This window comes from Schistosoma mansoni, chromosome 4, assembly GCF_000237925.1.
Source record: "Schistosoma mansoni strain Puerto Rico chromosome 4, complete genome".
Lineage (NCBI taxonomy): Eukaryota > Metazoa > Platyhelminthes > Trematoda > Strigeidida > Schistosomatidae > Schistosoma > Schistosoma mansoni.
In genome coordinates this window covers 30,818,552-30,831,481 of record NC_031498.1, presented here as the reverse complement: position 1 = coordinate 30,831,481, position 12,930 = coordinate 30,818,552, and positions in this window count along the sequence as shown.

The window sequence follows — 12,930 nt, the reverse complement described above, 5'->3', positions numbered from 1 at the left end:
AGACCTCCCATTGATGTTCTGGTCTGAAGTTGATCGGTCTCTTGTTGATAAATGCATATCGATGTTGCATAAGGTCACAAGCATTGTGCGTGAAGATGGATAGAGAATAGCAGCGAAATCAAATTTTTACTCTCAAAATTATTCGAAAGATTAATTAAGCAATTCAACGTCTGAAATAAAGCCTCACACCGTTGCAAAAGTCATTTGACATATGGACTGCTTATCTAAGTGGGTAACGAAAATTGGTTTGAAGTGAACGTAACTGAGCTTCAGTGTTTGATAAGTCCTAGATAAGTTGAAACGCATGTCCAAGATCACCTTACTGGTCATCATTTTTCTTTAATTTGTAGATTTCGATGTTGCCTCAGTGTAACTAGCATTGTGAATTAATATGTAGCGAACTGTTTGTAGGTTTTCCGGACGCTCAACTGACTCCATAAAGTAACTCAGAAATGAACTTATTTCATCAAACTTAGTCAAAGCATAGTGTGTACATGTCTGATTCCGAAGAGTTATGGAGATACATCAATTTCCTCTGTGTCAAAATTTTTCACTTATTCTTTATATTCGAAGTAGTTTCGTTAAATTCAATTATGCTGTTGTGAAATACAATTGAAGTTGTAGTTGTGTGCTGAATTTTGCATTATGCATTGTAATGACAGTTTCCATTGAATGAAATGTTCACTTAATTCAGATATCACCATCACATCATCGAATTATAGTTAAAGGTTTTGTATTTTTCTTTTCTTTTGTTTATTGACTTCAGATGAAATCACCTCATTGTTTTCATAGAAACGTGTTCGAAATACATTACAAGTGAAACATGCGAAAAAGCAGAGACATCAACTATGACATGTATTTGGTGTGAGATAGCAGAGAAATGTATAGAAAGTAACGATCAGGACACTCATGGCTTGAAAGTAAATGACTGCCGTGTTAAGGTGATTACTTATTAAACTTAATAATAATAACTTAATGATAGCAACGACGATGATAAAGATCAGTTCTATGAAAGGCTGCAATCAATTATAGATAAGTGCTCACGAAAGGACCTCACCATCCTGATGGGAGATCTAAATGCTAAAGTTGGAGTGAACAACACAGGATATGAAGATGTAATTGGACGACATGGATTAGGATTAGGTTATAAGCGGCACAATATTCCCACACAAGCGCATTCACAAAGCTAAATGGATCTCACCGGACCAAACCACAGAGAACCAGATAGATCACATCTGTATCAACAAAAAATTCTGAAGATCAATGGAAGATGTGAGAACCCGGAGAGGAGCTGACATAGCTTCAGATCACCACCTGGGTGTGGCCAAGATGAGACTGAAGCTAAAGAAACACTGGACAACTGGACAAACAGCACTACAAAGGTTCAATACAGCCTTCCTTCGAGATACTGACAAGCTACATGAATTCAAGATAACTCTCAACAACAGGTTCCAAGCTCTACAGGATCTACTAAAAGAACAAGAAACTACTTTGGAGGACAACTGGAAAGAGATAAAAGAAGCACTAACTTCAACCCGTCAGGTGCAATGCTTCCTTTACGTTGAACCAGTAAACTAAGGATCGAAGCGTCGCTCACCATCAGCGTTTGAAAGTGTATTACTTCTTCACCTCATTGAATGCGTCGTAATATCAAACGTACGAAATGAAACCGTAAATTCATGTGAATTGTCATAATACGCCGATGAAATCCGTCGAATGTAAGAAGCCTAAACTATTGAAATTTTGATATTTAGTAAAACCTACTAAGTTTTTGATAATTTTTAGAAAATAACCAACCAAATAACCAGGGTGAATTCTAATGAAGCGATTTTAATCAAAGAAGCCAATTGGAGAATGACCAGTTGCAGTCCTAACACATCGATGGGAAGATTCAAACAAACAATACTAAGTGAATTTAAACTTCACCCCATCACACAAGCAAGTGGCTATCAGGACTCAGTGGCCGAGTGGATAACGCGATGGCGTTTGAAGCCAGGGTACTGGGTGAATTTAATTTCTAACGTGGTTAAATAATGATGTATATAAACAATGAGACTGAACGTAGTTGTTGCCTTGACGTGTTGATCAGGACTGCCTACCGTCATAAATCAACTAATACATGTAGGCTATAAAATGTATTGCTTACCGTCATACTTTGTCAAACTTTTTGTTGTAAGATTAGTAAGACTAAAAGCAGTAACTTAATGCTCGAGGGCGATGTCAAGCTAATGAGTACATAAGCCTGTGACAGCAATAATGTACTATCATCAAACCGCCCACATGTAAAGTAATGTTGCTTTATCATAACTGATGTAATGATTATAAAGAGACAACTGTGAAAGTGTGATACTTCACCTTATCCCATCAACTTATGTCTCCGTTGGATGGTCTTTTTGAAGCACAAAGCCAACACATCAAGTGCTCTACAATAAAAAGAGTGTGCGTGATGGGCCACAAGCAGTTGTCCATAGAACTGTGGGGTCACGTTTCAACGTTCTTAAGACCATCATAACTTGATGAGCTGATAATAGAAATATAATCAAATATAAATATGATTTATCTAGGAGAATAATATATGAGAAATCCCATGCAATTAGGGATGAACTTTGATGGTCTTGTAGTGTCGGTTACCATCACTGATTATCAGTCATATGAATGTAATGATAGAGAATGACATTCATTATTATTTCTAAAATTCTTATCACGCTCAACGAACTGAATTCATACAAACTCACCCGATTCAGATGCTTCTATAAACCCAACACACACTATCCACCATTATTCGAACATTCACAATTATGCAATCAACCTGGAGTTCACAGAACAATTGAATTTGAAATAAATATTAGGGAAATTTTATTATCAAAGTGTTTTTTCAGTATACTAAGTAGTCGATTTACTCAAATCTTCAACTGAGTAAACACATAAGATGATGTTTGGAGGTGATCAACAGGAAACTCTGAACCCGATCCTCCTGCTACTTGTCACTAATCAGCAACGTGTATCTGTATTCTTGAGGTAACTGATGCTATTTGACGGATTCGATCTCGGAACACACAGCTTCAATAGGTATTATGCTCATTGGTGATGGTTTGAGAGAGAATGTGATGCGAGATAACAGTCTACTAGTTGTTTGTTATTTTACTTGTTGGCACTTTGTCATCTTCATTAGAGTCAAGTGAACGCTAATCTTTTACAATTACACTGTACTCGAGACCATAATGTATCAGACAACAAAGGAGAATGGTTGAAGTGATCAGGAAGGTGATATTTTCCAACAAAAAGATATTATTCTTGATCTACCATATTTGTTTGAGCTAATCACAACGTGTGCTACATTTGCCCACTCAAATCTTTTTGCACTGAGGACTGTTAAATGACGAATCAGACAGGAATATCTATTTCAATATTACATACATATTCATCACATTTCCTATTTGTGTTCTTCCTGTCTAATGTGCGTTTTTTCATATGAAATACTTTTATCAAGGTAATAATAATGATGATAATAATAGTTTACACTACCTGATCGTGTGATTATAAGAAAGAAAAACCATCAGTTTGTTGACCTCAGATATTGTTTTTGCAAATGTCATTTGTTTGAACTTTCTTGTTGTTTATCACTACCTTGTAATCTAACTAAATATATATGATGGTTTATTCATTTGTATATTTAGCCTGATATAAATCTTCAACATAATGAGGAATATTGTTTACTAATGATGCTTTCATATAACCGACAGTCACTTGAGTATACGGAACATAGGTGAAATAAAATTTCATTTTAAAAATGGTTACTACTAAGTATAGAGAGACTGAAGTTTAAACAAATAGTTTTCATGTGTACTCATAGATGGCCTTGCATCAGATATGCATAAACACTGTAATTATTACTCATCTAGTATCAAATGAGTTCAGTTATCGTTATCTTGAAGATATGTCTGTATCCTCACTACATCAAGCCAAGGAACTATCAATAATATTTCCGGTTTGTTTGATAATGTAATTTCCTCCTAATTTTGCAACAATATCGAAATGAATGTCTCCATAATGAAGCATTTGTAGAAGAATCCGTTGATAGCCTGCCAATTATGCTAGTCTCCATCGTCAGCAGCATCACAAAGAGTTGCACAGTGGCTCTTTTTCATGTGTGATTATGAAATTTCGCTACAAGAATCGCGAAGATGATTTTGCGTTAATAGCTCAATATACAGTCAGATTTGGAATGTGAATTTTTGAAATGTAATCCGATTTAATGTCTCTGAATTGTCTATAGCTGTTCATTGACATTACGTTCACTATGATAGAATACTGTAGTTATCTGTGCTGATCTGTTCATAAATGCGTATACATAGGGAATGATAAGCAGCTAAAAGCAGAATCTTGACGTACACTACGGTACATCAAGAATATTCGTGAAACGAGTTGGTATAAGTAAGTGAGACATACAAGCACTTATGAAGCAACTAATACTCTTAGTGTGGTTCAAATACATAGCACAAAATTTTGATAATCACTACTGCATTCATACGAATAATAAAAAAGTTTGCAAGTTGAGTTAAATATTCTCGATCCGCTCAAGTATCACATCAACCAACCTTACAGACTCCAGAGCAATAGATCGGCATAAATAATTTCCTCGATCGTGATATGCACTCATCGATCTTCAAATCATTTGAAGACGCTAGTGAGTTCCTTCTTCTTTCAATTAATCGACACCAAAACAAATTTTCAAGGATATTAAGATTCGCTCAGATAGAACACCATGCCAGCGAAAAGCAGGAAGAGTTAGCTACAGACTAAAAAGAATAAACTCACGAACGCATCATAATCTCGAATGTCGAAAAATGAAGTCCGGTTCTCCGAGAACATCTAAGTTTGCGACAATGCAACCACCAAAATACTCACCTCAATCTCTTCAACTTCAAAACTCAAAAGAAAATAATCACGATGTAGCTGGTGCCTATTATTTTAATAATGCTGACTTCGAATCAACTCAAAGTAATTGTACTGATTAGAATACGGATAGCACAGTCCGAATTGCTGTTAGTGAGACAACTGGTTACAGTGACCGTGCAACGAATAATGGGGAAACTGGTCATTACAATTTTATAACTGACCACACACCTAACGTCAATATATTTGTACATTGCAAACCATTGCAAGCATGTATAGCAGTAGACGATCTAGAACATGTTTTACATACGTCAAGCATAAAAAGCAATCTGAATTGTTAATAGACACCTGATTGCACACTTAGACCTGATAGCCTTCTTGGCCGGCTCCCAATATGTACACTATTCTTTTATCACATGTTATATACAATAACGGTGAGAAGCTTTTTGCACTTCCAACGGCTTTTTTGCAGGCACTAGGGTATATATTTTAAAGGATGACAAATTCGCTTAATTCATTTCCCCTCGCAACACAAGTTTTACATTATTCAATCATACGAATATTTACGAGGCCACCAATTGTGGTTTATACTCCAACCTGCTTCACCATGATTATTCTGAATTTCTTATTATTTCCTTCAATGCCAGCTCTCTGTTCAAGAAAATTACTCTTCTTCAAACCATTTTATTTCTTGTAAATACAACTATTGTACTTGTCACGAAAACGTGGTGCAAATAATCTATATCCGATTACTCCTTGCATATAGATAACCACGTGCTCATTCGAACTGATAGATGTCATGAATAAAGAGGCGGTACATTCGGCGTGCAAATATACGGATAAATCTCTGGATGCTATAGACGAATCCACTTGGGTTAATGTAAACTGTGAATCTCAAAATTATCTACCGGTGAGATGTATATATATACCACCTCTTGCAAACTCTAAGTTCGACAGATTACTACCTAACATCTTTTCAATTGCTTCACACCAACCACATGCTGTAAAAATCATCGGGGGTTATTTTATTCTGCCCAAAATAACATGAAGTTCGACTTCCGTTCTAGGTCGAATTCACAAGTTAGCTGAAACACCAGAACTTTATGCATTAGTCCAACAGGTCCGGCAACCATCTAGAAAGATTAATATACTTGATTTACTGTTAACAATCAACATAGATTCTATTTCAGTGCATTTCAGACATGAGATTCAAAGAGTGATTAAAGAGTTGTATTGAGTAAAAGTCATTTCTCAGACACCCTTCAATTGAATTTTAAAGCTGCAATGATGTTCAAGAGTATACACTTTCATCAACAAACCAGGAAACGGATTGAATTTTATATTCGTTGTTTACCTTGGGAAACTTATTTTACCGCAAACAATATTGACATTACGCTTCTGATGTACACCACAAGCAGATATACTGCCTTGATGGTTCTGCTTTAAATATTCGCCACGTGGCGTAAATTGCCAATAGGAGCCAGGATACTTTTGAAATTTTCAAAAGAAAGTTGAGGAAATCAAAACGCCGCCACCACCAGCAGCATAAAGACTGGTATGCACTTTAGAGATACTTATTGTAATCAACAGAAGTACTTCATCTAAACCTGAGTATTTTATGAATATAGGAAATAAGGTCCCTGATAATGAAAGCTCGGAATTATCAACACGTCAGCTTTTAAAATCCTTTCTGAAGTCAAATTATCTTGACACGACCAAATTCTTCATAGTTGACAAAACATTGTTGATGACCCTGATATTATTTGTGAACAATTCAACCAGCATTTATCACAGTCATACAACCCGGCCACTGAAAGCTTTATCAATGCATTTCCAATGCTGATATCCAGACACGTATCGAAAATTGATTTCATACCCTTCAAAATGAAGCAGGCCATAGCTGTCCTGAAAAACTCTTATGACGAAGGACTTGAAGGGATTCCCTCATCACTTGTGAAAAATGGTAGTAGACAATTCCCATTATTTTGTTTAAAACCTTTCTACCTATCTATGGAACGTCAAATATCTGAGAGAATTCGGTCTACTGCACTCAGCTGTTTTTGACAATCTTCACGAATATTTTAAAAAATATGCACTTGATCAGCAGTAAAATGTCTATATTCGCGATGTCACCTAACAATGAGTTTTCGTGTCATAACTTCATAATTTGTGTCACGAATGTTAGAATGTTCGGAAACTTTTTTTCGGTTATTTGATCAGTCATAATTATCGACAACTAAAGGATTTAAATGGATGAAATTAGTTTGAACGATTTCGTGTCAGTCATTTCGGAAACTGTTTTAAAAATTTAATGTATTTTGTTTCCTATTCACCTAGAAGAACTTTGCGTCCTTAACTGATTAGACACTGTCAAGCAGATGAAGACAGTTCTAATGTCATCACTCCACTATGTCAGTAGCACACAAGAAATCTCCAAATGGTATGCATTCATATTATTTTATGCATCAACGTTTCTTGCTTTATTACAATATAGAAATGAGAACAGTGTGTGATGGTCGATACTTGATGTTATTCTTCAAACGTCGTAGTTTGTTCGTCTTGATATCCGTTACTCCGTATCACCCCAACGGTGTGTAAATCATGAAGCGAATACGAAGTGTTGATTGCGTTTATCATTGAAACACATACAGATATCCAAAATTGCAGGCACCAAAGGCAAACATGAAACGGTAGCGCTCTATAGCAGGTGAGTTAGCGTGCGAGTCGAATGAGCGAGCGAGTGATCAAGTCTATAAACGAGTCAGCGAGTATGTGATTTCTACTGACATAGTAAAAAACAGAGAACGTTCTTTAAAACGACCAGAATATCTCCTGAAGAATATCAACATCATTTATGAATTCGAATCTGTTGAGACAGACATAGCGGGCAGGCAATTTCAGTATTCAGGTGGAGATGCAAAATGTAGTAGATAAGTAAACACGTCAATGATAAAATAAAGTGACTACCAACACATCGACTTTCTTTGGTCTTCTATGACTATGCCGCGTCAATTCAACAGTCACAATTTTATGTTCACTAAAAAACATTATTCACTTCGTTGGTTCAATTTTCCTATCCTCTAGTCACTGTTTGGAAAGTTATTCACATTTATTTGATTCCCCGTTTCATATACTGTGTTATTTATTTTCTATATCAACAGTGTAAATTGTCGTTGTAGATAAAAACAGATAAAGTATAACAAAATGAATGGTATACTTGTTCTGACTTTGGCTAACAAAAGACTCTGTGCTCGACAGTCTAGAGAATAGTTAAGGACCACAGCTGTAGCCAATTCTTTCTTCCACGAAATGCCTAATGACGATAAAATACATTTCAATTCTAACGCAAAATACGACAAATCTTAATATGAAATAATGATTTACAATGTGTTCGATTTCACGTAAAATGTGGTGACGTCCACCTAACCACTATACAAGGCTTGAGTCGAAATTCAATACAAACATACATTTGATGAACAATGAAATATGTCTATCCAGAATATCGCCTAACCGTGAGTTAATCAATAACATTGATTGCTATGGAACGTGACACAAAACGTGATGTGGCATAGGTCATCAAAATGATTTTTCATGGCATCGTAACCAATAAGGATGAGACATATTTTAATGTCGAGTCTGAAGGCATTGTGGTTACAGATGATACATCCGTGGCTCCATAAACTGAAGGCGTGAAATCTAGTTAACTCTATACGACAAGTGTTACCAGACTCATTCGAAATAAGATAGTAGGTGATTTCAGTGTTCATTCATAGCTGAATCAAGATCTTCTTTGAATCGACGGACAAAGTATCTGTTTTCACTACATTTTGTCTAGACAAAAGTAGTAGTCACATGTCAAATGAAAATTTCATTCAATTTTGTTCTCTCTGCGTCGATGATTATCAGTCATATGAATGTAATGATAGAGAGTGACATTCATTATCATTTATAAAGCTCTTATCTTGCTCAATAAACAAAAGAAAATGTCATATAGTCTGATTATGCGGATAAAATCTGGTGATAAACAACAAGGAAGTACAATCTTTCATATTTCAACAATAAAGAGAACTGAGGTCAACAGACAGATCACACCATAACATTATGTAAACTATTACTATCACAATTCTTACTTTTAGAAAAATATTTCTTATGTGAAAATACATAATAATTCGGAAGAAATCAAATAGATTTGATGATTATATGTGATATTGAAACACGTATTCCTGACTGAATCGTCAAGTCACTGAAGTCGATGTGGATAAATTGGAGTGGACGAAAGAAGTGGGTGTTGTTTTCCGGTCATATAAATATAGTTCATCATAAATAATTTGTCCCCGTTGGACAATATTATCTTCTTGATCATTACAATCATAACGTTTTGTCGTCAAACACATTGTGTCGAGTGAAGTGGATGTGATAAAGAACACTATCTAGTTTTGCAATTACGTTAAGTCTGTAATCCGTCTACTCATAGGTGTTGCATAATTCAAGTCGAAACTTTGTTATATATATAATGCTTGCAACAACGGTTCGAAATGAGGAAAACTGATTGTACTCTAGAATAAAAGTTAATAATTTACAACGTATGCGGTCGAGTAAATGCGATCGCGTTCGCTGACCTCTCATCTCAGGTTGACTTACTTACTTCGAAGTAATCACTGCATATCGGAACTGAATGATGCCGCATATACTACATTTGCAGAGATCCAATGTGTTCAGCTCACGCCACATACCCTAATCATCCTAGCCCATCAACCACGCTGAGTGTGGCCTATGAATAATCCGATTTCGCCATGCGAGCCGTTTGGCAACAGAACATTGCAAAAAGTTGGCAACCTCTCGAATTTTTCTCACGATGCCTCACACACTCGGAGACGAGTTATAGCGCTTTAAGTATAAAAAAACGGCTAGCATCCTACTGTGCCGTCAAACATTTCATGCCCGCAGTAGAAGGTCAAAATGTCATCCTATTCACTGACAATAAACCTTTAACGTGTGCTCTGCATACAAAATCCGACGGCTACTCACTATGAGAGTGCAGATATTTTGAACATATCTCACAGTCCACGACAAACCATCGGCACCTCAAAGGCGAGTTGACCTTTGCTGACGATACTATGCCACATAATCGAAGTGAATGCAGTTACTTCCCCGGTCCTTGATCTTCCTGCCGTGGCTATCGTCCAAGCACGTGATTCCTTCTGTACAGAAACACAACATTCTACATCCCTCCAACGCCCCGAAGTACCTTCAACTTCCACCTTATGTACTATGCTGTGTGATAACACAACTGCTGTTCCTCGACCCATTGTACCCTTTGATGTACACTGTGTTCGTCTCGTCTTGGATAACAGCAGATGTTAACTTCTCAAAATCAACTGGTAGGAGCACTTTTGGGGAATCTATCAATTTAACAAGAGATTCCGGAACATGAAGGTATGGAGTCATATCTCAATCCAATCTCAGAATTCATTTTTGATGCAGACAGTGGTCACACTTCTGCAGCTCAGTTAGACAGAATTGAAGATATTTTCCGAATGGAAAATTCGGCATACTATATGTAAAGAAGTCTGTCATAAGAACAGTCTGTGAAACTAGAAATAGCTTGAGGTTTAAGTCAACGAAGTGTTCTCACGAGTATCAAAACAAATACATAAAGCGAATATTGGCTACATTGGCTTCAGGCATAGGAGATAATAGAAGGGTATGTGACTAAAAAGGTCAACAGGGTAGAAGAGCTTTTGCAGAAGCATAAGAACTTGTTCCAGAATAAAAAGGGATGCTGCACTTTAGTAAGGGCCAATTTTTTGTCCAAAACGTCGAGTTTCATATGCCACTACTGATGAAGTGGACAAAGAATAAGATTGACCGGAGAAATCCGTTTTATACAAACAGTTAATTATTCGACTTGGGAAGCATCAACTATTGTTTGGCAAAAAGTGAACAGAACTATCTGACTACAAGTGGAGGTTGGCGAAGATGCAAAGGACTTACTAAACAACAATATTTACCGCGGACTTTATACGTCTAACCGATTACCGTTTGGCCTGTGTCCAGCTCCAGCATAATAGATACTACGTTGTCCAACCTCGAAGGTGAAGCAGTTTACTTGGATGTTATTATAGTTGTTAATTCTTTTGCAGACGAACTGGTGGTAGCGTATACAGCAAATCGATTTCATACCTCGGCCATTAGAATACTTGCGAATGATTTTCAAATTCTATAGAAACCAAATGAAAATTTTGAACAAGATGATGTTTTATCTCGACTAATCGCGAATGAGAAGCAGGGAAGCGAAGATTCTATCATTGCACCGATATCATTGAAGGGAGACATACATCTAATATTACATGTTGCTATCAATCAACACCATTATTCGTGGAGGACATTAAACACTGTACTCTTGAAGACGTGGAGATGAAGCGGATTATTAAATATCACGCACATGGTGAGCCTACTCATATAGACAACAAAAACATTGAACAATATGCTCATCGAGGAAATTCCCTATCACCTGTGGACGTGTGCCTTATATTTGGAAGTCGAGTTGTTCTACCTGTAAGCTCACGCTGTGCTGTGATGTAAGAACTGCATAATGCAAACTAACGGCCAGCCCTGATGACTGCACTTGCACGTGGCTATGTATACCGGCCAAATATTGATGATGAGATCGGAGAAAATGTTGCGAGATGCTCCTCTTGTGCCAAAGCCATCTAAGCCTTTGTGGAGACGGAAATGCAGAGTTGGGGAACACTGACATATCCGTGGTCGAGAGTGCATGTATATATTAAAGAACTTATAAACGAGAAACATTTCTTCAAGTGGCTAGAGGTCCACTTCATGAAGTTTGTCTCGACAAAAGCTGCTGTGGAAATAGTGAGACAAGTATTCAGCTGCTTTGTGTTTTCAGATATTTATTGGTTTCAGATAATGAACCACAGTTTACATCTGCTGAATTTTCGAAGTAGTCAACTGGGAATGACGTGAGGCATATCAAGACACCCTCATACAATCCGCCGTCCAACAGTTTGGTCGAGAGGTTCGTGAACACGTTTTAAGTAGCACTACTTAAAGCCGAGAGAGAAGGCCAAATAGAAGATATATTTCCAAGATTTTTTTTTCACTCACCGTGCAACATCTAACCCAGCAACAAATAATCAAGAAGAAAGAGTAGAAGAACAGTGGGACTGTACTGTACTGTACCGTTTTGTTTATTTGTACTAAAAACACACACGTTTCGCCTGTAAACGTTCACATGATCACGGTATTATTTCGATACCACCATATCACCTATAAACATATCCTTACTACAATCTACAACTGTCCTTCTAATATTTATCATACTGCGAAATGTATCCTATTAAATGACATGTAATTGGTCTGAACTGATGATCATGTTCAACTGTAACCCGACACTCTCACACAATATTTAAAGAGGACAAGTAGCATATTCCGAACAAGGTTTCACGTAAAATGTCAGCCTACGTCAATGAATTCTCACATGAGTGACTAAATATATCCATGTTTGTATTGTCAAAATAGAAATGTCAACAACCAATGGCATATTTCTGGGAGTTATTATTAAGATGCATGTTTATGTTCATAGCTGGCTAATGTAACTCTTACACGCAAAATCATTGTAAATGGAAATAATTCCACAGACTGGAACAGAAAATGTTTACAGTAGCTTCGAAATTTAATTGAAGGTGATGATGATGATGAAAAATACTTCCGTTCCTACAGTGTTATATTAAATGAAATTGACAGGTCAATTGTCGGATATCAATATGGGTAAGATAGAGTAAGAGACAGTAATGTAATATCAGTGTTCATGGAATTCTATTTTTCAGGTTAGAAAGTACCGAAATAAATAATACCGTCTTAAAAATATCAAGTTTTAAGACAATCTAGCTGAATTATGAAGATTGTTAAGAGAGCTGTTCGGCTGTTGATGTGCTGTAATAAATCGTATATCAAAAATAATCGTCAGTCCTCTGATGGTTTAATTTTACATATCTGTTTAACCCCCAACTA